The sequence below is a fragment of the Canis lupus genome, chromosome 17, assembly GCF_003254725.2.
Source record: "Canis lupus dingo isolate Sandy chromosome 17, ASM325472v2, whole genome shotgun sequence".
Taxonomy (NCBI): Eukaryota; Metazoa; Chordata; class Mammalia; order Carnivora; family Canidae; genus Canis; species Canis lupus.
This window is the reverse complement of record NC_064259.1, coordinates 37,729,840-37,757,742: the sequence shown is the minus strand read 5'-3', so window position 1 is coordinate 37,757,742 and position 27,903 is coordinate 37,729,840. Positions and strand designations below refer to the sequence as shown.

The following is a 27,903-nucleotide window of genomic DNA, read 5'->3' as shown; positions in this document are numbered from 1 at the left end:
GCACCAGGGGAGCTGACCATCCGCACCCCCATGTCTTTCCTCATCCCCGCCCTGTCCTTACCTGGGATCCAGAGCATCAGCAGCCCCAGGAGCTGAGAAGGGAACCTCATCTTGAGAAGCTGAGCTGAGGAGCCCTAGTAAGTAAAGACAAGCCTAGAGCTGACCTTTATCTCAGACTTTCAAGGGAAGGTCCTCCCCAGGGGACAATATGCAAATCCCCTGGTGGGTGTGGCAGAGTGGAAAGAGGCACAGGCAGGTGCAGGTCCCTCTCCTGCCAGTGTAGTAGCTTAAAAGGTCTTCTGTGCTGGGAGGAAAGCTAACAGAGACAAATTCTTTACTGCCTGAGTAGGAAGGAGGATCGAAGGGGAAAGTCAGGATCTGTGGGAAGACAGTGCTCAGAGTCCTGCCCTTCTGTGAAACCAGCAGAGACGTGAAGGTGTAGTGGCCAGTGTCCATTTCTGGCAGGTGAAAGGCCCTCCTGTTTGGATTCCTGTCTGCTAAGGTCCCGGGGGAAACAGCTGACACTCCCAACTACAGCTGAGTGGCAGAGGATCTCCAAATCAAGGGAAGAACTGGAGATAGTTCTAGGGTCTATGGGGTCTCCTGTTTCCAGGCTGATGGTTTAAGACTGTCTAATAATGATTTAAAATAAACTCACCCTGGGACCCTGTGAATTATGCTCTATGAGAAGATGAAAGTAAAAACACCTTGTCAAGGAGGAAGATTCTCTCACTTACAGGAAGAGAACTAATAATCACATGGAAGAGAATAGGGAAGACGACCGTATTTTATGCTTCATGTAATGAGTATGATTTGTGGTAACCCTTTTTTACTGTCTGGAGTGTATCCTGTCACACTTCTCTCTCCTTCCCCAGATAAAGATAGATCGATTGATTGATCGATCGATAGACACACACACATGCCATGTGGTATATATGAGACCCTTCATTACAACAGTGACAGAACCTGATGATTCTTCATGTGTCTGCTTGACGTTATCATATTGAGATATTTGTGAGAATTGTGTCAACCTCAAGTTACCTCCCAATTAAAGTCACTGTCCTCAAACAAAATCCTGGAGAAACTGAAAGCATAGAGTTTGTAGTTCTACTGAGTCTCAGGTAATTAAAAGCCAAAGTCATACTGAATTGAAAAATAACTGATAAATACAATTCCAGGTGTGATTACACAGAAAAGCTCAGGCTCTGTATCTCTTAGGATATCTTCCAAGAGTAAGATTTTGTACTGAGAGTGGAATAGCTATTGTGTAAAAATGCTGTGGAGAGCAAATCCTGAACTCTGTGGAGAGTCCCAGGTGCTCACGACAAATTGAGATAGGAGTATAATAGCCCAAGTCCCATAATTTCTTAGGTGTCACTTTATTTACTTTTTCTTATGTTTTCTTCCTTGATCCATGTTATAAGCTAGCCAATGCAATCCTGAATCTTCCTCTTTAAATTTTCAGCCTCAATGTTCACAATAGCCAGACTGTGGAAGGAGTCTAGGTGTCCATCGAATTGAATGAATAAAGAAGCTGTGGTCTGTGTATACAATGGAATATTACTTGGCCATTAGAAATGAGAAATACCCACCATTTGCTTCGAGTTGGATGGGACTGGAGGGTATTATGCTGAGTGAAATAAGTCAAACAGAGAAGGACAAACATTATATGGTCTCATTCATTTGGGGAATATAAAAAATAGTGAAAGGGAATAAAGGGGAAAGGAGAGAAAATGAGAGAAAATATCAGTGAGGGTAACAGAACATGAGAGACTCCTAATTCTGGGAATTGAACAAGGGGTGGTGGAAAGGGAGGTGGGCAGGGGGTGGGGGTGACTGGGTGACAGGCACTGAGAGGGGCACTTGATGGGATGAGCATTGGATGTTATGCTATATGTTGGCAAATTGAACTCCAATTAAAAAAAAATTTCAGTCTTCCTAATGAATCCTATTAGTGAATGAATTCAGAAAGATAAGCCACAATAATGAAAAATATCAGGACAAAGACAAAAAGGATAATACAAGACATTATTATAACTGTTATGGTGAGTGTCAAAATATTCATAACCCATGTTAAGTGAAGAATCACATTGTGTAACACTATTTCTCAACTGTACTTCAAAAACGAATCACATTACACATTTTTATGTGAAAGCTCAGCGTGTGGAAATATGGCTGCAAATTATTCATCTGTCATGGTTTTTTTTTACTTACTGTATATCGGTTTTGAACATATTTTTCCAAATTATTCTTTAGAATGTTTGAATTTGGAATATTACTATTTGCTACAGAAATTAATATGAAAACTTAAAAAGTCTTTTCTGCTTGGTTGCCTGTCTCATAATTTTTAAAAATTATCTAAAATATCTCGAAAATGCAAAATCTTAGAAAGATTATTTCTTGACAGTAATGGCTTTGAAATTTTCCAGTATGACCTGTACACTGAACAAGGAGTATTCTTAGTTCCAAACAGCAATCTGCGTCTCTACATGTTTACACACTATTTTGTACCCTGGACAATAAAACTGACCCCAGCAAAGCTGGACGCTACAACTTCACAGAAAGAATAACATTTGTAAGGGATGTAAGCAGAAACTCTGTGAGGTCCAGGTGGGGAACAGGGCTCTAGAGGTCTCTAATCTAAGCACCATCAACTGAATTAGCAAGGAGTTTTGCAGGTGGATTTTATGGCACTGTTGTCTCTGTGCGAGAGGCTGTTCATCTGGGTCCATAAAAGTGGAAGTCAGTGTGTGATTTGTGTACCTTGAGAAGATTCTCTTTTTGGTGCAACTGTGAACCCATTATCCTGGGATCAGAGTGTGTGGGGTGGGAAGTGTGATGCTGTTATACATTCTGTAGACTTTGACCTATAAATTTTATCAAGCCAGATGCTCAACCTATGGTGCTTTGGTGCAGATGAGACAAACACAGAAGCTTGTTTCCTGACTAACCTAAATGGAAGTTCTTTCTGATAAAAGGCGAGCTTTTTTTTTTTTTTAAATTTTTTTATTGGGACTCAATTTGCCGTCAGATAGCATATCACCCAGTTCTCATCCTATCAAGTCCCCCCTCAGTGCCCGTCACCCAGTCACCCCATCCCCCTGCCCAGATCCCCTCCCACTACCCCTTGTTCGTTTCCCAGAGTTAAAGTCTCTCGTGTTCTGTCACCATCACTGATATTTCCCACTCATTTTCTCTCTCTTCCCCTCCATCCCTTTCACTATTTTTTATATTCCCCAAATGAATGAGACCATATAATGTTTGTCCTCTGAATGACTTAGCATAACACTCAGCATAACACCCTCCAGTTCCATCCCTGTTGAAGCAAATGGTGGGTATTTGTCGTTTCTTTTTTTTTTTTAATTTTTATTTATTTATTTATTTATGATAGTCACAGAGAGAGAGAGAGAGAGAGACAGAGAGAGAGAGAGACAGAGACAGAGACACAGGCAGAGGGAGAAGCAGGCTCCATGCACCGGGAGCCCGACGTGGGATTCGATCCCGGGTCTCTGGGATCGCGCCCTGGGCCAAAGGCAGGCGCCAAACCGCTGCGCCACTCAGGGATCCCTATTTGTCGTTTCTAATGGCTGAGGAATATTCCATTGTATACATAGACCACAGCTTCTTTATCCATTCATCTTTCAATGGACACCTAGGGGCGAGCTTTTTTTTGTGCGAAAACTGAGATCAAGACATCCAGCAGAGGGAGCATCCCCAGCTTCAGTTCTGTTGAGTAGATTCTTGGGACTTGTGATTGAAATGGGTCACCTTTTCTAAATATTTGTAAATGGTCACCACTGGGGGATAATCTGTACAGATAAATAACCTGATTCATACACCTGTGAATGTGTTGATCTTCTGACTTTACAAGTTACTTCTCAACCATTGGGCTTCAACGATCTAGATATTCCAAAGCCCTGCTCTCTATTTATGAGTGTTCTCATCAGGGAGGAGAGGAAGCATTTTTAGCTCAGGCCCCAATCCTTGAGTTCCTTAGGGAAAAAAAGGAGGCAAAATTTTCTTGATGAATCTGTGACAAAACAGATTCAGTGTCCCACTCAGTGTCCTTCATGTGAGACCTGGCCTTCCCTTCAATCAATGAGCTTGAGACTTTAACTGGCTTAGGTCTAGGACCTGAATCAGAAGCAGTGACTTTAGGCTTCAGCTCCCCTGACCTAGAGTTTTGCAGTTACAGAGACAAAATATACACTAAGAGTCTGCACATTGACTTAATTTCTACTAATATGTGCTTAAGCATCTACTGCCACAGATGCCTCTTTCTGACAACATTCTGTCCTTGTATATTGTGGAAATTGTACACCTTCTGCCTATGAAAGTTAGTATGACAAGCTGGTCTGTGCTACTCACTGACATCCCTGGTTCCAGGCATCATTCCCTGGAAAGCAGATTCATGTGTAAGGTAGCATGGGGACAGTGGTTGAGGAATGTTCTTGAGATCAGCGTCTCTAAAGCAAGATTGGGCACATGAGGGAGTTGAGCAGGGATGCAGGACAACCAAAGCCTAAGCCGATCCCCCAGAGGGACCCACAACTGGTAGGTCTCCAGAGAGGATACAAATTGGGGCACATGGGCCAGGCCCTTATGCAGGATTTTATCTTTTACCCCCTGCTGTACCTTTATTCATTCTTGATCCACCTTCAGAGAAGCTGACTTTTCATAATTTTTCCTAATTTCTCCACAGATATCCCCAGTTTGTTTTATTTTTGCTCTTTCTTGAAAGTATGAAGAGTCTATAACTTTATTTTTGCCATTACTCTAGAAATGTGTTTTATATTAGAGAAAGTTTTTAACTTTGTTACAGGAGAGAAAGAGATGTTTCTCTTGTTTCAGGGAAGATTTCAACCTTGGGGCTATATCCATCCCATGTGGGTATTTAAGGAGAATGCCAAAACGCCTGTAGACTGTGGAGGTGTCACCACTCTTGCAGAGACTGGGTACAAAGAACCACCCGGTAGAGGAGAAGCTCCGGTCCATATAAGCCAGGTGGCTGTCCCTGACCAGATGTGTTGACGACCCCATATGCAATTTCATGATGGAGTTTCCCAAGGACCACAGCCTCTTGGGTGTGGGTCTGTTCCCAGTTGGCTTTCATGTCCATACTTCATCCTCCACAGCATACTGCCTGCAGCTCTTCAAGGTGGCCTGGAGGCCCGAGGTTGAGAAGGACTAGCCCATCAGGGTCTCCTTGTCTGATGGGAGAGATGAAGGGACCGCTCCCAATACCATTTTTAGGAGGGGGTTCCCAGGCTTCCCTCCACATGTGTGATGCTTTGCTAGAGGAGCTCACAGAACTGAGAGAAACACCTATTTATGTTTACCAGTTTATTCAAGGATATGATCAAGATACAGATGAAGAGCTAGATGGAGATACATAGGGTGAGGTCTGGGAGGGTCCTGTGTACAGCAGCTTCTGTCCTTGTGGAGATGGAGTGCATCTCTTTCTCTCTGTGGATTGTTCATCTGTGTGGAAGCTCTCTAAACCTTGCACTCTTGAGACTCGTGGAGGCTTGCTTACCTAGACATGATCGATTATTATCTATGTGTCAAGCTCCTCTCCCCTTACTGGATGGGAAATGGGGCAGCAAATTCCATGGTTCTAATCATGGCTTGGTCTTTCTGGTGACCAGTGCCCATCCTGGAGCCCATTCAGGGGCAATCTCACAGAATGAAAGATTCTCTAGAGCTTTTATCTCCTAGGAAATTATAAGCGTTTTAGGAGCTCTGTCAGGGGCTGGGAGCAGAGACCAATCTCTATATTTTCTCGTATGTCACAGACATAAATCAGAAATTCTGGAGGACCACCATTGTTTCAGAGGCTGGGGGAATTCAAGCAGGTTCTAAAGCCTTGCATCCTATCTAACTCCCACTCTGACCTCTAGGGTCTCCTGTGGGTTCAAGGACAGTGGACACGATGTGGATTTCTTCCCAGCCTGGACGTCAGCCTGATATGGCTGCAAGTGTTCCTATCTGCAGCACTGACCCTTGTCCCACAGAGCTGCAGTTCTCATACAAACCTCCTCTGAGGGTGATTAGCTGCCCTAGGCTACCTCCCCAGATTTTGGAGGCAATGCTCTGATTTTATGAAGATGGGGGTTTTATTAGAATTACATGTTCAAGCACTTTTCTATGTTTTCCTTGAAGATTAGAGCCAATATACTTGGTTTCCTCCCTTTATATTTCTCTCCAAAGCAAGGTTCCAGGTCATTTTCCAGACTGCTGTTTCCTTATTTCCCAGTGGATACTCCCTGATGATTCTCATAAAGTACTGATGTGGAAGGCTCCTAGATTGTGGCTTTTAAATTTTCTTTTGTTTCATTTTACAGTGACCTAATCATTGTATAATGGAGGGGTTTGGAAATTAATGCTCTTAGGATTGTTTCCATGATCAGAAGAAAAGAGAATGAGAGCGAGATATGCTTTCCTGGATCTGATCTTCCTACCCTGTACTCATATCTCAATATTTTCTTCTGTAAGTTTAAAGTCGTGTTTTGAAAAGTTAGTTTCATGTATGAAGTAAGACAATTAAACTCATTTTTCCCCATACGGGGGTGACACATTGTCCCCAAATTATTTAAGTAGTTAATTCGTTCTCCAGAACACACACACACACACACACACACACACACTCACACACACACACACAGACAGAAACATCTGAACTGAAATGACCACTAAAATCTATCCAAATGGTACACCACAGTTTGACTCAACAGAATGACACAACAAATGTTCTCCTCTGAGCAGTTCCATGACACTTAGGAAGGAGGCAAAATGTTCCTCTCCACATCAAGATAAATGGTCAGTTGTCAGGAGCCTGAAGAACAACTCAGATGTATCTGTAGTTTCCTCAGAGTGATGAAAAAGAACAGTACCTGTGAACATCATCTGAGCAGAAGGAGAGCATCGAACTGAGAAAGTGAGGATCTGTGGGAAGACAGTGCTCAGAGTCCTGCCCTTCTGTGAAACCAGCAGAGACGTGAAGGTGTAGTGGCCAGTGTCCATTTCTGGCAGGTGAATGGCCCTTCTGCTTGAATTCCTGTCTGCAGGAAGGTCCCGGGGGAAACAGCTGACACTCCCAATTGCAGCTGAGTGGCGGAGGATCTCCAAATCACGGGAAGAACTGGAGATGTTCTAGAGTCTATGGGGTCTCCTGTTTCCAGGCTGATGGTTTAAGACTGTTTAATAATGATTTAAAATAAAATCACCCTGGGACCTTCTGAATTATGCTCTATGAGAAGTTGAAAGCAAAAAACCTGCCAAGTAGGAAGATTCTCTCACTTACAGGAAGAGAACTAAGAGTCACATGGTAGAGAATATGAAAGAAGAAAGACAGAATTTTAGGCTTCAGGTAATGAGTATGATTTGTGGTAACCCCTTTTTTACAGTTTGGAGTGTATCCTGTCATATTTCTCTCCATTCCTCAGATAAAGATAGATAGATCTATTGATCGATTGACAGACACACACATGTCATGTGTTATATATGAGACCCTTCAGTACAATAGAGACATACTGATGATTCTTCATGTGTCTGCTTGAGGTTATGTCATATTGAGTCATTCATGAAAATTGTGTCAACTTCAAATTACCTCCCAACTAAAGTCACTGTCCTCAAACAAAATCCTGGAGATACTGAAGCATAGAGTTTATAGTTCTTTGAATCTCAGGTAATTAAAAGCCAAAGTCATACTGAATTGAAAAATAACTGATAAATACAATTCCAGGTGTGATTACGCAGAAAAGCTCAGGCTCTGTATCTCCTAGGAAATCTTCCAAGAGTAAGATTTTGTACTGAGAGTGGAATAGCTATTGTGTAAAAATGCTATGGAGAGCAAATCCTGAACTCTGCGGAGAGTCTCAGTTGCTCATGACAAGAGATAGAAGTAAGAGTATAATAGCCCAAATACCATAATTTCTTACTTGTCACTTTATTTTCTTTTTCTTATGTTTTCTTTCCTTGATGTTATAAGTTAGCCAAAGCAATCCTGATTCTTCCTCTTGAAAATTCCAGCCTCCCTAATGAACGTTGCTAGTGAATGAATTCAGAAAGACAAGCCACAATAATGAAAAATGTCACTATGAAGACAAAAAGGAAAATATAAGACAATATTATAAATGTTAAGGTGAGTGTCAAAATATTCATAACCCATGTTAAATAAAGAAACACATTATTTAACACTATTTGTCAACTAACTGTACTACAAAAAAAATCAAATACACATTTTTTATGTGAAAGCTCAGTGTGTAGTAATATGGTGCAAATTATTAATCTGTCATGGTTTTTATTTTATTGTATATCAGTTTTGAAATGTTTTTTTTTTTCAAAATTATTCTTTAGAATGTTTGAATTTGGAATATTACTATTTGCTGCAAAACTTAACATGAAAACTTAAAAGGTTTTTTTCTGCTTGGTTGCTTGCCTCATAATTTCTTAAAATTATCTAAAATATCTCGAAAATGCAAAATCTTAGAAAGATTATTTCTTGACAGTAAAGGCTTTGAAATTTTCCAGTATGACCTGTACACTGAACAAGGAGTATTCTTAGTTCCAAACAGGAATCCGCGTCTCTACATGTTTATTACTCTATTTTGTACCCTGGACAATAAAACTGACCCCAGCAAAGCTGGACGCCACAACTTCACAGAAAGAATAACATTTGTAAGGGATGTAAGCAGAAACTCTGTGAGGTCCAGGTGGGGAACAGGGCTCTAGAGGTCTCTAATCTAAGCACCATCAACTGAATTAGCAAGGAGTTTTGCAGGTGGATTTTATGGCACTGTTGTCTTTGTGTGAGAGGCTGTTCATCTGGGTCCAAAAATTGGAAGCCAGTGTGTGATTTGTGTACCTTGAGAAGATTCTCTTTTTGGTGCAACTGTGAGCCCATTATTCTGGGGTCAGAGTGTGTGGGGTGGGAAGTGTGATGCTGTTATACATTCTGTAGACTTTGACCTATAATTTTTATCAAGCCAGACAGGTCAAACTACAGAGCTTTGGTGAAGATGAGACAAACACAGAAGCCTGTGTCCTGACTATTGCAGATGGGAGTTCTTTCTGATAAAAGGCGAGCTTGTTTTTTTTTTCTTTCAGTTTTTAAATTGGAATTCAATATTCCAACATAGAGCCTATCACCTAGTTTTCATCCTGTCAAGTGCCCCCCTCAGTGCCCATCACCCAGTCACCCCATCCCCCCGCCCACCTCCCCTCCCACTACCCCTTGTTCATTTCCCAGAGTTAGGAATCTCTCATGTTGTGTCATCTTCACTGATATTTCCCACTCATTTTCTCTCTTTTCCCCTCCATCCCTTTCACTATTTTTAATTTTCCCCCAAAGAATGAGACCATATAATGTTTGTCCTTCTCAGATTGATTTATTTCACTCAGTATAACACCCTCCAGTTCCATCCATGTTGAAGCAAATGGTAGGTATTTGTTGTTTCTAATGGCTGAGTAATATTCCATTGTATACATAGACCACATCTTCTTTATCCATTCGTCTTTTGATGGACACCGAGGCTCCTTCCACAGTTTGGCTATTGTGGACATTGCTGCTATAAACAATGGGGGGCAGGTGTCCCGGTGTTTCACTGCATCTGTATCTTTGGGGTAAATCCCCAGGAGTGCAATTGCTGGGTCGTAGGGCAAATCTGTTTTTAACTCTTCGAGGAACCTCCACACCGTTTTCCAGAGTGGCTGCACCCGTTCACATTCCCACCAACAGTACTGGAGGGTGCCCCTTTCTCCACATCCTCTCCAACATTTGTTGTTTCCTGTCTTGTTAATTTTCCCCATTCTCACTGGTGTGAGGTGGGATCTCATTGTGGTTGTGATTTGTATTTCCCTTATGGCTGGTGATGTGGAGCATTTTCTCATGTGCTTGTTGGCCATGTCTATGTCTTCCTCTGTGAGATTTCTGTTCATGTCTTTTGCCCATTTCATGATTGGATTGTTTGTTTCTTTGCTGTTGAGTTTAATAAGTCTTTTATAGATCTTGGATACTAACCCTTAATCTGATATATCATTTGCAAATATCTTCTCCAATTCTGTAGGTTGTCTTGTAGTTTTTTTAAAAAGATTTATTTATTCACGAGAGACTCACAGAGAGACAGAGGCAGAGACACAGGCAGAGGGAGAAGCAGGCTATATGCGGGGAGCCCGATGTGGGACTTCCCGGGTCTCTAGGATCACACCCCGGGTGATGGCGTTGCTAAACCGCTAAGCCACCAGGGCTGCCCTGTCTTGTAGTTTTGTTGACAGTTTCTTTTACTGTACAGAAGCTTTTAATCTTGATGAAGTCCCAATAATTCATTTTTTGTTTTTGTTTCCTTTGCCTTCGTGGATGTATCTTGCAAGAAGTTGCTGTGGCCAAGTTCAAAAAGGGTGTTGCTTGTGTTCTCCTCTAGGATTTTGATGGAATCTTGTCTCCCATTTAGATCTTTCATCCATTTTGAGTTTATCTTTGTGTATCGTGTAAGAGAATGGTCTAGTTTCATTCTTCTATGTGTGGCTTTCCAATTTTCCCAGCACCATTTATTGAAGAGACTGTCCTTTTTCCAGTGGATAGTCTTTCCTGCTTTGTCAAATATTAGTTGACCATAGAGTTGAGAGTCCACTTCTGGATTCTCTATTCTGTTCCATTGATCTATGTGTCTGTTTTTGTGCCAGTGCCACACTGTCTTGATGACCACAGCTTTGTAGTACAACTTGAAATCTGGCATCGTGATACCCCCAGCTATTGTTTTCTTTTTTAATATTCCCCTATTTGGGCTCTTTTCTGATTCCATACAAATCTTACAATAAATTGTTCCAACTCTCTTAAGAAAGTCCATGGGATTTTGATAGGGATTCCACTAAATGTGTAAATTTCCCTGGGTAACATTGACATTTTCACAATATTAATTCTTCCAATCCATGAGCATGGAATATTTTTCCATCTCTTTGTGTCTCCCTCAATTTCTTTCAGAAGTGTTCTGCAGTTTTTAGGGTATAGATCCTTTACCTCTTTGGTTAGGTTTATTCCTAGGTATCTTAATGCTTTTGGGTGCAATTGTAAATGAGATTGATTCCTTAATTTCTCTTTCTTCAGTTTCATTGTTAGTGTATAGAAATGCCACTGATTTCTGGGCATTGGTTTTGTATCCTGCCGCACTGCCGAATTGCTGTATGAGTTCCAGCAATCTTGGGGTGGAATGTTTTGGGTTTTCTATGTAGAGAATCATGTCATCTGTGAAGAGGGAGAGTTTGACTTCTTTGCCTATTTGAATGCCTTTTATTTCTTTTTGTTCTCTGATTGCTGAGGCTAGGACTTCCAGTACTATGTTGAATAGCAGTGGTGAGAGTGGACATCCCTGTTCTCAGGGGAAGATCCCCTGATCTTAGTGGAAAGGCTCTCAGTGTTTCCCCACTGAGAATGATATTTGCTGTGGGCTTTTCATAGATGGCTTTTAAGATGTTGAGGAATGTTCCCTCTATCCCTACACTCTGATGATGTAGGAATGAATGCTGTATTTGCTGTGGGCTTTTCATAGATGGCTTTTAAGATGTTGAGGAATGTTCCCTCTATCCCTACACTCTGATTGATGAGGAATGAATGCTGTATTTTGTCAAATGCTTTCTCTGCATCTATTGAGAGGATCATATTTTTTTTCTCTTGTTAATATGATCTATCACATTGATTGCTTTAAGAGTGTTGAACCAGCCTTACATTCCGGGAATGAACCCCACTTGGTCATGGTGAATAATCTTCTTAATGTACCGTTGGATCCTATTGGCTAGTATCTCATTGAGAATTTTTGCTTGTGTTCATCAGGGATATTGGTCTATAATCCTCCTTTTTGGTGGGGTCTTTGGTTTTGGAATCATGGTGATACTGGCCTCATAGAATGACTTTGGAAATACTGCATCTCTTTCTATCTTCCCGAACAGCTTTAGTAGAATAGGTATGGTTTCTTCTTTAAAAACTGGTTAGAATTGCCCTGGGAAGCCATCTGGCCCTGGACTTTTGTGTTTTGAGAGGTTTTTGATGACTGCTTCAATTTCCTCCCTGGTTATTGGCCTGTTCAGGTTTTCTATTTCTTCTTGTTCCAGTTTGGTGGTTTTCAGTTTTCCAGAAATGCATCCATTTCTTCTTGATTGCTTAATTTATTGGTGTCTAGCTGCTCACAATACATTTTTAAAATCGTTTGTATTTCCTTGGTATTGGTGGTGATCTCCCCTTTCTCATTCAAGATTTTATTAATTTGAATCTTTTTTCTCTTCTTTCTAATAAGGCTGGCTAATGGTTTATCTATCTTATTAATTCTTTTTTTTTATCTTATTCTTTCAAGGAACCAACTCCTGGGATTCCTGGGTGGCGCAGTGGTTTGGCGCCTGCCTTTGGCCCAGGGCGTTATCCTGGAGACCAGGGATCGAATCCCACGTCGGGCTCCCGGTGCATGGAGCCTGCTTCTCCCTCTGCCTGTGTCTCTGCCTCTCTCTCTCTCTCTGTGTGACTATCATAAAGAAAAAGAAAAAGAAATAAAAAAAGAACCAACTCCTGGTTATGTTAATCTGTTCCACAGTTCTTCTGGTCTCTATTTCATTGAGTTCTGCTCGAATCTTTATTAACTTCTTCTGCTGGGTGAAGGTTTTATTTGCTCTTCCTTTTCCAGCTCCTTTAGGTGCAAGGTTAGATTTTGCATTTGAGTTCTTTCCAGTTTTTGGATGGATGCTTGTATTGCGATGTATTTCCCCCTCAGGACTGCTTTTGCTGTATCCCAAAGATTTTGAATGGTTGTATCTTCATTCTCATTAGTTTCCATGAATCATTTTAATTCTTCTCTAATTTCCTGGTTGACCCTTTCATCTTTTAGCAGGATGCTCTCTAAGCTTCACGTGTTTGAGTTTCTTCCAAATTTCTCCTTGTGATTGAGTTCATGTTTCAAAGCTATATGGTCTGAAAACATGTAGGGGATGATCCCAATCTTTTGGCATTGGTTGAGTCCTGATTTGTGACCCAGTATGTGGTCTATTCTGGAGAAAGTTCCATGTGCCCTTGAGACAAATGTGTATTCAGTTGCTTTGGATGTAAAGTTCTGTAAATATCTGTGAAATCCATCTTGTCCAGTATATTATTTAATGCTCTTATTTCTTTGGAGATGTTGTGCTTAGAAAATCTATCAGTTGTAGAAGGTTCCATGTTCAAGTCACCAGGTTTAAGTGTACTATTATCTAAGTACATCTAACTTTGGTTATTAATTGATTGATATATTTGGCAGCTCTCACATTTGGGGCATAAATATTCATGATTGTTAGGTCCTCTTGTTGGATAGATCCTTTAAGGATGATATAGTGTCCCTCTTCATCTCTTACTACAGTCTTTAGGATAAACTTCAATTTATCTGATATGAGGATGGCTACCCTGCTTTCTTTTGAGGACCATTTGAATGGTAAATGGTTCTCCAACCTTTCATTTTCAGGCTCTAGGTTTCCTTACATCTAAAATGAGTCTCTTGTAGACAGCAAATAGATGGGTCTTGCTTTTTTATACAGTCTGAAATACTGCGCCTTTTGATGGGATCATAGAGCCCATTGACGTTCAGAGTTACTATTGAAAGATACGAATTTAGTGTCATCATGATACCTATTTGGTCCCTGTTTTTGTGGATTGTTTCCTTGGACTTCCTCTTTCTTTTATAGAGTTCCCCTTAATATTTCTTGCATTGCTGGTTTGGTGGTCACATACTCTTTCAGTTTCTGCCTATCTTGGAAGCTCTTTATCTCTCCTTCTATTCTGAATGAGAGCCTTGCTGGATAAAGTATTCTTGCCTGCAGGTTCTTCTCATTTAAGACCCTGAATATATCCTGCCAGCCCTTTCTGGCCTGCCAGGTCTCTGTGGAGAGGTCTGCTGTTAACCTAATACTTCTCCCCATAAAGTTTAGGGCCCTCTTGTCCCTTGCTGCTTTAAGGATCTTCTCTTTGTCTTTGGAGTTTGCAAGTTTCACTATATAAATGTCTGGGTGTTGAATGGTTTTTATTGATTTTAGTGGGGGATCTCTAACTCCTGGATCTGAATTCCTGTTTCCCTTCCCAAGTTAGGGAAGTTCTCAGCCATAATTTGTTCAAATACACTTTCTGGTCCTCTGTCCCTTTAGGTGCCCTCTGAAACCCCAATTAAATGTAGATTTCTTCCTGTGGGAAAAATGAGGCTGTCATTTATTTCCCTTAACCTTTCCTCATGATCTTTTAATCGTTTTTCTCTTTTTTCCTCAGCTTCCTTCCTTGCCATCAACTTGTCTTCTATGTCACTCACTCGTTCTTCATTAACCCTCATCGTTAGGACCTCTAGTTTGGATTTCATCTCATTTAATTGATTTTTAATTTTGGCCTGATTAGATCTAAATTCTGCAGTCATGAAGTCTCTTGAATCCTTTATGCTTTTTTCCAGAGCCACCAGTAGCTTTATAATTGTGCTTCTGAATTGGCTTTCTGACATTGAATTGTAAACCAAACTGTGTAACTCTGAGGGAGAGAGTACTGTTTCTGATTCTTTCTTTCGTGGTGAGTTCTTCCTTCTAGTCATTTTGCGCAGTGCAGAGTGGCTAAAAACAAGGTGTACTGGAAAAAGGAGAAAAAGAGGGAAAAAGGGGGGGAGGACAAAAAAAAAAAAACAAGGAGAGGTATCCTCTGATTCTATATACTGTATTCCTTCGACTTCCCCTGGAGCTTTCCAGCGCTACTAGGTCAAGAACTTGCTCTTCCCCTGTCCTTCCAGCTGGTGTTCTGGGGGATGGGCCTGCTGTGCTGAGTCCCAGGTGTGTGCACCTGGGGGAGCTGCCCAGCCCCCTGTCAGGTGTATGGCTCAGTGGGAGCTGTTTATCCTGTGAAGCCCCTGTTCCCTGGTGGCCCTGCTCAGTCTCAGGTATAAGGTGACACCAGGAGGAACAAGCACACTGGCGGCGGCCAGCTCTCCAGCCCTGGCGTCAGCTCCCACAGTAACTACCGCAGCTCCCAGTCTGCAGGGGCGCCCGGTGGCAGGAGCGTCCTCCCTGTCCTGTGTCCTCCAGGCCTCTGCCTGGCCCGCGGGGAGTGCAGGATCCTGGGCTGTGTCCCCAGCGCCGTGGGCTCGGGGCCTGCGCCGCTGGAATCGCGCTCCCGGCCGCGCAGCCCCCTCCACCGGGTGCCGCCTTCGAGCTGCTCCCGGGGCCCGCCCGGCGCGCGCTGCAGCCCTTTAGGGAGCTCGGCCGGTGGGTGGCGCGCTCTCCCGCGGGGGCACCTCCTCTGTTAGTGCCCCCGGGACCCTGGGGGCTCCACTGCCCCTCCTGGGATCCTGCCCCAGCTCCCTGCGAGCGCCTTTCCGTCCCGGAAGGTTGGTGAAGCTCCTGCTTCTCTGGGCCTGGGCTCTCCTGTCCTGGGGACACTCGCCGCGCGTCCTTAGCCTGGCTCCTTGCGGGGCGCCTCCCCCTTGGATGCTTTTCTATTTCTTCATTTTTTTCTGTCTACCTACATTGATAGAAGCGCGAACACTGTAGTGTTCCAGCTGTTTTCTCTTTAAATCTCAGGCCGAATTCGCGGGTTTTCAGGATGATTGGAAAGTTATCTAGGTAAGTTGGTGGGGACAGGTGACTTGGGGACCCTACTCCTCTGCCAACTTGCCCCGCCTCTCCTTCTTAAATGGTTTTAAAATGTTACTTTTGGGGAAAAAAATTCACACCACTCTCTACGCTAGCTGTGGTATATGAAGTACATTCTATGCTCCACATCTTTCAGGTTGTGTTGTATTCTCAGAACCCACTGTGAGATTCCAAGAACAGCTTTTATTTTGTCTCAGAAAAAGGTAATTGAGGCAAGTATAAAACTTCTAGATTTAAGTTCTTCTGTGTGTGTCTGTGTGTGTGCACATCTCTGTGTGTGTATGTTGTAGTTTTATTGAAGTATACTTGGCGCGCAGTGCTACGATGGTTTCAGGTGTACAACATAGCGATTTGACATGTCTATGTGCTATGTTATGTCACCGCAAGTGTAGTTACCATCTGTCCCCATACAACGCTATTATGAAATATTTGAATATATTCCTTGTGCTGTACCTTCATCCAGGTTACTTGTTTTTGTTCATTCCATATATCTCCCACTCTCCTTCGTGAATTTTTCCCATCCTCCGAAGATCCTCTTTCTGTCTGGCCACCAACAGTGTGTTCTCTGTATTCATGGTCTTTTCCCTTTCTGTTCTGGGTTTATTGTTTGTTTGTTTGGTTTCTAGACTCCACATATAAATGAAATCATATGGTATCTGTCTTTCTTTGACTTATTTCACTTAACATTAGATTTTATAGGACCATTCATGTTGTTGCAAATAACAAGATGTCTTTCTTTGGCAGACTAATATTCCAGTGTATATAAATAAATAAGTGTGTGTGTATGTATCTAGTATTACTTTTTAACAAAATTAGGACCTCATATCTGCTATGAATTTACAAAATTTATTTGGGTGCTTGAACAAACAATTTTACTAATTGTTTACAGCCATATTTCCTAGCAGGTATAGAATGCTCTCCAGATAAAACAGCAATAGAGCAATTAGTGTAACTGAGAAAGAAGAAATTCAGAGAGTAGGAAAATAAAAAATAATAAATTCAGAATTGCACCATCAGGTACCACTTCTCCTATCAAAAATATAGCAAAAGTTGTTTGCTTCAAAATGTATTCGGCTTGGATTGTCACAAATATGCCTCAATTTTCTGACTCTGAAGAGGGGTGGGGATGAGATACAAGTGAGCTCTCCCTCCAGCCTGTTGCTCAGAGAGCACTTGCATCACCTCCGTTCTTGAGCTGCTTCTGCCCCGCGAAGGCTGCTGCAGCTGATGGGGCTGTAACATGGGCCAGAGCACTCAGCTGCACATTACTGCCCTGGGTTCTCCAACATCTGCCACTGACGCCAACTCAGACACTCTGCGGCGCCTGCTCCCCACTCAAGGAACACATTGGGCAGTGGTGACAGGCCAAATAGAGAGGTTTGTGTTCAGGGCTGAACCACTGTGGGAGGATCTTGTATAACTTGCCCACAGTAATAAACTCCAGTATCGTCAGCCTCCACTCTGCTGATTCTCAGGGTGAAATCTGTCCCTGACCCGCTGCCACTGAACCTGTCTGGGACCCCAGTGTCTCTGTTGGAGACCTTATAGATCAAACGCTGTGGAGACTGGCCTGGCTTCTGTCGGAACCAATTCAAATACGTGTTTCCATCACTGTGCAGGAGGCTCTGACTGGCCTTGCAGGAGATGGAGGCAGTCTCTCCAGGGCTGACAGACAGGGACAGTGGGGTCTGTGTCATGACAATATCCCCACTGGATCCTAAAATAATGAGAGATAAGTACAAGTTGTGTTAGAAACAGTATAAGACATTTCAATCATTTTGGGTTTTGTATATTTTAGGCTAAATCATATTTTGATTTTGATTTATATTTTAAATCTATTCAATTATCATGGAAAACCCAAGATAGCAAGACAGAGTGACTTTTTTCTTCTTTAGCATCTCACTAAAGTACTGTTCATCAAATATTTTATATTCTTCTTAATTCTCACAGTCTAAAAATTAAATTCCCCCTGTTGGAGGGCAATCTGTCCCATGCACAGAATACACAGGGAGAGAAACAGCACCAGGGGAGCTCACCATCCACGCCCCCATGTCTTTCCTCATCCCCGCCCTGTCCTTACCTGGGATCCAGAGCATCAGCAGCCCCAGGAGCTGAGATGGGAACCTCATCTTGAGAAGCTGAGCTGAGGAGCCCTAGTAAGTAAAGACAAGCCTAGAGCTGACCTTTATCTCAGACTTTCAAGGGAAGGTCCTCCCCAGGGGACAATATGCAAATCCCCTGGTGGGTGTGGCAGAGTGGAAAGAGGCACAGGCAGGTGCAGGTCCCTCTCCTGCCAGTGTAGTAGCTTAAAAGGTCTTCTGTGCTGGGAGGAAAGCTAACAGAGACAAATTCTTTACTGCTTGAGTAGGAAGGAGGATCGAAGGGTAAAGTCAGGATCTGTGGGAAGACAGTGCTCAGAGTCCTGCCCTTCTGTGAAACCAGCAGGGACCTGAAGGTGTAGTGGCCAGTGTCAATTTCTGGCAGGTGAAAGGCCCTCCTGGTGGATTCCTGTCTGCTGAGGTCCCAGGGGAAACAGCTGACACTCCCAACTGCAGCTGAGTGGCAGAGGATCTCCAAATCACGGGAAGAACTGGGGTTAGTTCTAGGGTCTATGCGGTCTCCTGTTTCCAGACTGATGGTTTAAGACTGTTTAATAATGATTTAAAATAAACTCACCCTGGGACCTTGTGAATTATGCTCTATGAGAAAATGAAAGTAAAAACATCCTGTCAAGGAGGAAGAGTCATACTTACAGGAGGAGAACTAATAGTCACATGGAAGAGAATAGGAAAGAAGACAGAATTTTATGCCTCAGGCAATGAGTATGATTTGTGGTAACTCTTTTTCCTCTCTGGAGTGTATCCTGTCATACTTCTCTCTCCTTCCCCAGATAAAGATAGATCGATTAATCGATCGATAGACACACACATGCCATGTGGTATATATGAGACCCTTCATTACAACAGTGACAGAACCTGATGATTCTTCATGTGTCTGCTTGACGTTATCATATTGAGATATTTGTGAGAATTGTGTCAACCTCAAGTTACCTCCCAATTAAAGTCACTGTCCTCAAACAAAATCCTGGAGAAACTGAAAGCATAGAGTTTGTAGTTCTACTGAGTCTCAGGTAATTAAAAGCCAAAGTCATACTGAATTGAAAAATAACTGATAAATACAATTCCAGGTGTGATTACACAGAAAAGCTCAGGCTCTGTATCTCTTAGGATATCTTCCAAGAGTAAGATTTTGTACTGAGAGTGGAATAGCTATTGTGTAAAAATGCTGTGGAGAGCAAATCCTGAACTCTGTGGAGAGTCTCAGGTGCTCATGACAAAATGAGATAGAAGTAAGAGTAGAATAGCCCAAATTCCATAATATCTTACTTTTCATTTTATTACTTTTTCTTATGTTTTCTTCCTTGATCCATCTTTTAAGCTAACCAATGCAATCCTGAATCTTCCTGAAAATTCCAGCCTCCGTAATGAACGTTGCTAGTGAATGAAGTCAGAAAGATAATCCACAATAATGAAAAATATCAGGACAAAGACAAAAAGGAAAATACAAGACAGTATTATAAATCTTAAAGTGAGCATCAAAACTATTCATAACTCATGTTAAATGAAGAAATACATTAGGTAACACTATTTGTCAACTGTACTACAAAATGGAATCACATTACACATTTTTTAATGTGAAAGCTCAGTGTGTGGAAATATGGCTGCAAATTATTAATCCGTCATTTTCTTTTTACTGTGTATCAGTGTTGAAATGTTTTTTCCAAATTATTCCTTAGAATGTTTGAATTTGGAATATTACTATTTGCTACAGAACTTAACATGAAAACTTAAAAAGTCTTCTCTGCTTGGTTGCTTGTCTCATACTTTTTTGCCCTAAAATATCTTGAATATGCAAAATCTTAGAAAAATTCTTTCTTGACAATAAAGGCTTTGAAATTTTCCTATATGACCTGTAGACTGAATGAAGAGTATTCCTAGTTCCAAACAGGAATCCACGATCTGCATGTTTACACTCTATTTTGTACCCTGGACAATAAAACTGACCCCAGCAAAGCTGGACGCTACAACTTCACAGAAAGAATAGCATTTGTAAGGGGTGGAAGCAGAAACTCTGTGAGGTCCAGGTGGGGAACAGGACCCTAGCGGTCTCTAGTCTAAGCACCATCAACTGAATTAGCAAGGAGTTTTGCAGGTGGATTTTATGGCACTGTTGTCTCTGTGCAGGAGGCTGTTCATCTGGGTCCAAAAAAGTGGAAGCCAGTGTGTGATTTGTGTACCTTGAGAAGATTCTCTTGTTGGTGCAACTGTGAGCCCATTAACCTGGGGTCAGAGTGTGTGGGGCGGGAAGTGTGATGCTGTTATACATTCTGTAGACTTTGACCTATAAATTTTATCAAGCCAGACATGTCAAACTACAGTGCTTTAGTTAAGATGAGACAAACACAGAGGCCTGTGTCCTGACTAGCCCAAATGGAAGTTCTTTCTGTTAAAATGAGCTTGTGCTTTGTCTGAAAAATGAGATCAAGACATCCAGCAGAGGGAGCATCCCCAACTTCAGTTCTGTTGAGTAGATTCTTGGGACTTGTAATTGAAATGGGTCACCTTTTCTAAAGAATTGTAAGTGGTCACCACTGGGGAGATAATCTAGAAGATAAATAATCTGATTCATAGGTAGTTCATATACATCTTGAATATATTGATCTTCTGACTTTGTAAGTTCCTTCTGAACCCTGTGAAGAAGGTTATATGTAAGTTTCAATAATCTAGATGCTCCAAAGCCCTGATTGCTATTTACAAGCTCTAAATTTCTTCCCAATATTCTAATTTCTTTTCTCTCTTCTTCCTTCAAATGAATAAATGAATACATTTTGTAAAGATTTTGGATTTCATCTGAGTCTTGTGGAGAAATGGAAGGAATGTCTTCTGTTGACTGAGGAGGTTATTCTTATATCGAGGTTAATCCTTTGGCAAGGCCCCCAGTCACCGCTGTCTATTTCAGAAATTGAGACAGAGATTCCCCTTGAGCATAATCCACCTCCTATTCTATTTTTATAAATTCTTGACTTTTTGTAGTAATTTGCATCTCCAAACCCAAGGTCTCTCCTGTGAGTGATGGAACTTCTGTCCTGAGGAGTTCTAATGAAATCCTACAGCTTTCTTGTCAGGGAAAAATTATTCTTCTGCTGCTTGAATGTGAGACAGATTTTTTATTTGTTTGTTTACTTTTCCTCTATGAAAATATGATTCACTTGAGAGATGGAAAGGAAAGAAAACATGAGGACACTACTCATTTCGATCTTTAAGTGATATCCTTATAGAACTGCCTGTTCTATATATATAAGAGAGGTATGAATTGAATGCATATTTGCATAGCGTTAACATATCGTTCAGTGCAACAACAAAAGATGATTTGGGTACCGTCCTAGCCACCTAAATATTTACATATGAACAATTAATTTTGCCCTATTTAATTTCTCAAACAGTAAACACTAAGTCCAGATAAATATTCACATCTCTTTTCTACCAGATAAATATTCTACATCTCTTTTACTGCATTCCCCCTGGTGTACTTCTAGCAGAGAGTATTCTCCTCAGGGAGGGGAGGGAACATTCTGAGCTCAGGCCCCAATCCCTGAGTTCCTTAGGGAATACAAGGAGGCAAGAGTTTCCCTATATTACCTATGACAGAACTTTAGTGTCGTTCATTTGAGACCTGGCCTTCCCTTCAATCAATGAGCTTGAGACTTTGAACTGGCTTAGGTCTAGGACCTGAATCAGAAGCAGTGACTTTAGGCTTCAGCTCCCCTGACCTAGAGTTTTGCAGTTACAGAGACAAAAAACACTAAGAGTCTGCACATTGATTTAATTTCTACTAATATGTGCTTAAGCATCTACTGCCACAGATGCCTCTTTCTGACGACATTCTGTCCTTGTACATTTTGGAAATTGTACACCTTCTGCCTATGAAGGTTAGTATGACAAGCTGGCCTGTGCTACTCACTGACATGCCTGGTTCCAGGCATCGTTCCCTGGAAAGCAGGCTCATGTGGAAGGTAGCATGGGGACACTGGTTGGGGAATGTTCTTGAGATCAGCGTCTCTGGAAAAGAAAGCAGTATTGGGCACATGAGGGAGTTGAGCTGGGATGCAGGAGAAGGAAGCCTAAGTCGATCCCCCAGAGGGACCCAGAGCTGGTAGGTCTCCAGAGAGGAGCCAAATTGGGGCACACGGGCCAGACACTTATCCAGGATTTCTTCTCTTACTCTCCTGCTGAACCTTTAATCATGCTTGATCCACCTTCAGAGAAGATGATCTTTTTATATTTCTCCCCAGATTTCCTGATTTTCAGTTTTATTTTTGCTCTTTCTCGAAAGTATGAAGAGTGTATAACATAATTTTTGCCATTGCCCTAGAAATTTGTTTTATATTAGAGAAAGTTTTTAACTTTGTTACTGGAAAGAAAGAGATTTTTAGCTTGTTTTGGGGAAGATTTCTTTTTTTTAAATTCTTTTTTAATTTTTTATTTATTAGAGACCCACAGAGAGAGAGAGTGAAAGAGAGAGGCAGAGACACGGGCAGAGGGAGAAGCAGGCCCCATGCAGGGAGCCCGACGGGGAACTCGATTCTGGGTCTCCAGGATCACGCCATGGGCCGAAGGTGGCACTAAACCACTGAGCCTCCGGGGTTGCCCTCGGGGAAGATTTCAACCATGGGGCTATATCCATCCCATGTGGGTATTTAAAGAGAATGTCAATACCCCTGCAGACTGTGGAGGTGTCACCACTCTTGAAGATACTGGGCACAAAAACCACCTGGAGGAGGAGAAGAAGCTCCAGTCCATATAGACCAGGTGGCTGTCTCTAAGCAGATGTGTTGCCAAGGCCAAGTACTTTCATGATGGAGTTTCCCAAGGACCATTGCCTCTTGGGTGTGGATCTGCTCCCGTTTGGCTTCCATGTCCATACTACATCCTCCACAGCAGCTGCCTGTAGCTCTCCAAAGCTGCCTGGAGCCCGGGCTTGAGAAGGACTAGCCCTTCAGGAGTCTCCTTGTCTAATGAGAGAGATGAAGGGACTGCTCTCATGACCATTTTTAGGAAGGAGTTCCCTTGCTTCCCTCCACAGGTGTGATTCTTTATTAGAGAAGCTCCCAGAACTGAAATACCTATTTAAGTTTACCAGTTTCTTAAAGGATATGATAAAGATACAGATGAAGAGCGAGATGGAGACACATAGGTTGAGGTCTGGAAGGGTCCTCTGTACAGCAGCTTCTGCCCCTGTGGAGATGGGTGCATCTCCTTCTCAGTGTGGATTGTTCATCAATATGGACGCTTTCTAAACCTTGCAGTCTTGAGACTCGTGGAGACTTGCTTACCTAGACATGATCGATTATTATCTATGTGTCAAGCCCCTCTCCCCTCACTAGATGGGGGAATGGGGCAGCAAATTCCATGTTTCTAATCCTGGCTTGGTCTTTCTGGTGACCAATGCCCATCCTGGAGCCCATTCAGGGGCATCTTCACAGAATAAAAGATGATCCTAGAGCTTTTATCTCCTAGGAAATTGTAAGGGTTTTTGGAGCTCTGTCAGGGGCTGGGAGCAGAGACCAATCTCTACATTTTCTAGTATGTCACAGACATAAGTCACAAATTCTGGAGGAACACCACTCTTTCAGAGATTGTGAGGCCTGCGGTGCCCTCATAGGTAGCCAATCCCCTATCACATACTCCAGTGCATTGAGCAGTGGGTGTTGTAAAGGACACTCATTCAAGGGCAAGAGAGAGCCATTGGGCAATTCTTATAGCAGAGACCTGGACTTTAACTCTTAACCCTCCTTCCCTTTGGAGAGCCCAGGAGGGAAAGGCTGCCCCAGGCCCCTTGCTCACTTTGAGGTCTTTTTGGTAACAAATGCACTTGCCTATTTTAGAAAAATCAAATAGGGAAAAAGAGTGTAATATCTAAATTGAAGAATATTAATTGAACTATATAGGTTCTTGTTAGGAAATGAGTGAGTTCTGCTTCGGAGGGAACTCTGACCTTCCTCCCTTTTCCCTTGAAATAAACTTCTGCTTCTAAGTCCATTTAAGAGAAGAAAAACGTTGTTCAAAAGTCATGTGAATGTCATCTTCTGTGAGTAAACAGGGAAATTTTACATGGATTCCTCATTATATAGGAATATAACATCTTTTAAAAGATTCTGTCTCCTGAAAATAAATAATGTCCAAGGAAATGACATTTCAGTGAAGGGCTATGTTTACTGAGAATAGCCAACGAGAAGAGACAGCAATCCACAATGCTATAGGGTTTTACACACACTGATAATTGTGTGTAACTTTTACACACAAGTGACTTGTCTTGTAAGGTGGTCCAGCCACCAGTCCTTGATTTTCCAATCTCTCCATGATTTTCGCAGTGTTTTCTCTCCAGCCTTTAGAGTTACATATGGTGTCAAGATCTCAGTGTGTAAAGTGGCAGCAGAACCCCCAAGTCCTCCCGCCCTCCGGTCCCCAAAGAAAGCGACTGGCAAGATCTCCTTGTGTCAGAAAAGCAGGAAGAGTTTTATTGTAAAGAACAAAATTTCAGTAGCAGTAGAGTTGGGGGTTGAGAAGTAGGGATGTGGAGGGGAAGTCTTCCAGGACTTTATTGTAAGCAAGTGTTTCTAATGTCTTTGTGTTTGGACCTCTGTGAGGTCAAATATGATCTATCATGCCCTCTTTAAAAAGGTTTTTAAAAATAAAAGAATACCATAGGAATACTAAGGAAACTAATTAAATTCAAATACGAATAATCAAAATTTGAAAATTGTGACATGGTAATACATTATTTATTAATGCATGTAATGTAAGATCCGGTTGCACAAATAAAATTACTGTGGGCCCAGACATTATCCAGTGTGTAAGGAGACAAGTCACACGCTGGGAGAACATATTTGCAAAAACACCTGTGACAAAGGCTGTTACCTAAAATTTACAAAGAACACTTAAAACTCAACAATAAGAAATAATCCAATTAAATATGGGAAAAGATCTGAACAGACACCGCATCAGAAAGGAGAAGACAGATATGAAACAAGGCACAGAAAAAATGTTCCAAATTTATGCGTTGTTAAGGAAATGCAAACCGGAGATGCTACTCCACACTTACTGTTGTGGCCACAATCTAGATCACAGCTCCAAATGCAAGTGAGCATTTTGAGGGACACAGATTAGCATTCCCTGCTGCTGGAAATGCAAAAAGGAGCAGCCATTTTGGAAAACAGTTTGGCATTTTCTTCCAGAACTAAACATACTCTTATCACACAATTCAGCAATCAGACTTTTAGGTATTTACCCTAAGGAGTTGAAAACTTATGTCTACGGAAAAACCTGTACACCAACATATATACAGATTTCTTCATAAGTTTAATACTTGTTGTAACTCACATTTCTTCCCAAGATGAATGGATAAATAAACTATGATGCATCTGGACAATGAAATACTATTCAGCTCAAAAAGGCATAGTCTACGGTCCATAGAAACAGCAAAGTGTTGAGCGGTTGCCAGGGGCTAGAGGGGAAGAGGGATGAATAGGTGAAATGGACAGGTAATGGATATGCTTTTAGATAAGGACAGATAAAATTTTTGAGGATTGTTTTATTTTATTTTTTTTTTGAGGATTGTTTTAATTGAGATCTACTCAAAGCATACATTTGAGCAGAATATAAATTCAGATTCCTTTTCAGGTAAGACCACATCTGTAAAAAATAATGTATTTGTCTAGTGCTTGAAACCATTTTCAAAAGAGTACCAAATTTGTCATTTCCAAAAGAGTATTTAGGCTATCTGGTGTTAAAATGTTACTTTTGGGGAAAAACTTTCACACCACTCTCTACCCTAGCTGTGGTATATGAATTACATTCTATGGTCTACACCTTTCAGGGTGTGTTGTATTCTCAGGACCCACTGTGAGATTCCTTTATTTTGTCTCAGATAAAGGTAATTGAGGCAAATATAAAACTTCTCGATTTAAGTTCTTTGTGTGTGTATGTTGTTTTGTTATTGAAGTATATTTGGAACACAGTGCTATGTTGGTTTAGGTGTGATTTGACATGTCTATGTCATGTTATGTCACCACAAGTGTAATTACCATCTATCCCTACACAACGCTATTACGAAATCCTTGATTATATTCCCTGTGCTGTACCTTTCATCCGTGTAACTAGATTTTGTTCATTCCATATACCTCCCACTCTCCTTCATGAATTTTTTCCATCCTCCGATCCTCTTTCCGTCTTGCCACCACCAGTGTGTTCTCTGTATTCATGGGTCTTTTTGCCTTTCTGTTCTGGGGTTCTAGTTTGTTTGTTTGGTTTCCAGATTCTACATATAAATGAAATCGTATGGTATCTGTCTTTCTTTGTCTGACTTATTCCACTTAACATTAGACTCTCTGTGACTTTTCATGTTGTTGCAAATAACAAGATGTCTTTTTATGGCAGAGTAATATTCCAGTGTATATAAATAAGTATGTGGGGTGTGTGTGTGTGTGTGTGTGTGTATCACTACTTTTTAACAGAATTTGGACCTCATATCTGCTTGAATTTACAAAGTTTATTTGTATAATAAATAAAGTGCTTGAACAAACAATTGTACTAATTGTTCTCAGCCATATTTCCTGTGGGGATAGCACATATAATGCTATCCAGAGAACACAGTAATAGAGCAATTAGTGTAATGAGAAAGAAGAAATTCAGAGATTGGGGAAAAAATGAATACTGAATGGTACTGAATATCTCATGTCAAAAAACTATAACAAACTTTGCATCAAAATGTATTTGACTTGGATTGTCACAAATATGCCTCAATTTTCTGACTCTCAGGCTCTGTAAATGTAATAACCAAACACAAGGAGAGAGGGGTGGGGATGAGATACAAGTGAGCTCTCCCTCCAGCCTGTTGCTCAGAGAGCACTTGCATCACCTCCGTTCTTGAGCTGCTTCTGCCCCGCAAAGGCTGCTGCAGCTGATGGGGCTGTAACATGGGCCAGAGCACTCAGCTGCACATTACTGCCCTGGGTTCTCCAACATCTGCCACTGACGCCAACTCAGACACCCTGCGGCGCCTGCTCCCCACTCAAGGAACACATTGGGCAGTGGTGACAGGCCAAACAGAGAGGTTTGTGTTCAGGGCTGAACCACTGTGCGAGGAAACTGTGTACCTTGCCCGCAGTAATAAACTCCAGTATCGTCAGCCTCCACTCTGCTGATTCTCAGGGTGAAATCTGTCCCTGACCCGCTGCCACTGAACCTGTCTGGGACCCCAGTGTCTCTGTTGGAGACCTTATAGATCAAACGCTGTGGAGACTGGCCTGGCTTCTGTCGGAACCAATTCAAATACGTGTTTCCATCACTGTGCAGGAGGCTCTGACTGGCCTTGCAGGAGATGGAGGCCGGCTCTCCAGGGCTGACGGACAGGGACAGTGGGGTCTGTGTCATGACAATATCCCCACTGGATCCTAAAATAATGAGAGATAAGTACAAGTTGTGTTAGAAACAGTATAAGACATTTCAATCATTTTGGGTTTTGTATATTTTAGGCTAAATCATATTTTGATTTTGATTTATATTTAAATCTATTCAATTATCATGGAAAATCCAAGATAGCAATACAGAGTGACTTTTTTCTTCTTTAGCATCTCACTAAAGTACTGTTCATCAAATATTTTATATTCTTCTTAATTCTCACAGTCTAAAAATTAAATTCCCCCTGTTGGAGGGCAATCTCTCCCATGCACAGAATACACAGGGAGAGAAACAGCACCAGGGGAGCTCACCATCCATGCCCCCATGTCTTTCCTCATCCCTGCCCTGTCCTTACCTGGGATCCAGAGCATCAGCAGCCCCAGGAGCTGAGAAGGGAACCTCATCTTGAGAAGCTGAGCTGAGGAGCCCTAGTAAGTAAAGACAAGCCTAGAGCTGACCTTTATCTCAGACTTTCAAGGGAAGGTCCTCCCCAGGGGACAATATGCAAATCCCCTGGTGGGTGTGGCAGAGTGGAAAGAGGCACAGGCAGGTGCAGGTCCCTCTCCTGCCAGTGTAGTAGCTTAAAAGGTCTTCTGTGCTGGGAAGAAAGCTAACAGAGACAAATTCTTTACTGCCTGAGTAGAAAGAAGGATCGAACTGAGAAAGTGAGGATCTGTGGGAAGACAGTGCTCAGAGTCCTGCCCTTCTGTGAAACCAGCAGAGACATGAAGGTGTAGTGGCCAGTGACAATTTC

At 41.9% G+C, this 27,903-nt stretch overlaps 1 long non-coding RNA gene across 5 annotated transcripts; it reads left to right on the top strand.

Annotated features, from left to right (window-relative positions):
* Nucleotides 1-240: 240 nt before the first annotated feature.
* On the top strand, nt 241-27,632 carry LOC125752814 (uncharacterized). Of its 5 annotated transcripts, none has more exons than XR_007403196.1 (4): nt 241-1,121; nt 6,345-7,369; nt 8,032-8,143; nt 27,375-27,632. It is a non-coding gene; the product is annotated as an uncharacterized LOC125752814 (long non-coding RNA). The 5 variants fall into 5 exon arrangements; XR_007403193.1 differs by lacking the exon at nt 27,375-27,632 and adding an exon at nt 17,581-17,838 and having other exon boundaries at nt 6,345-6,490; XR_007403195.1 differs by lacking the exon at nt 27,375-27,632 and adding an exon at nt 17,581-17,838 and having other exon boundaries at nt 6,345-6,490; nt 7,991-8,143.
* Nucleotides 27,633-27,903: the final 271 nt, after the last annotated feature.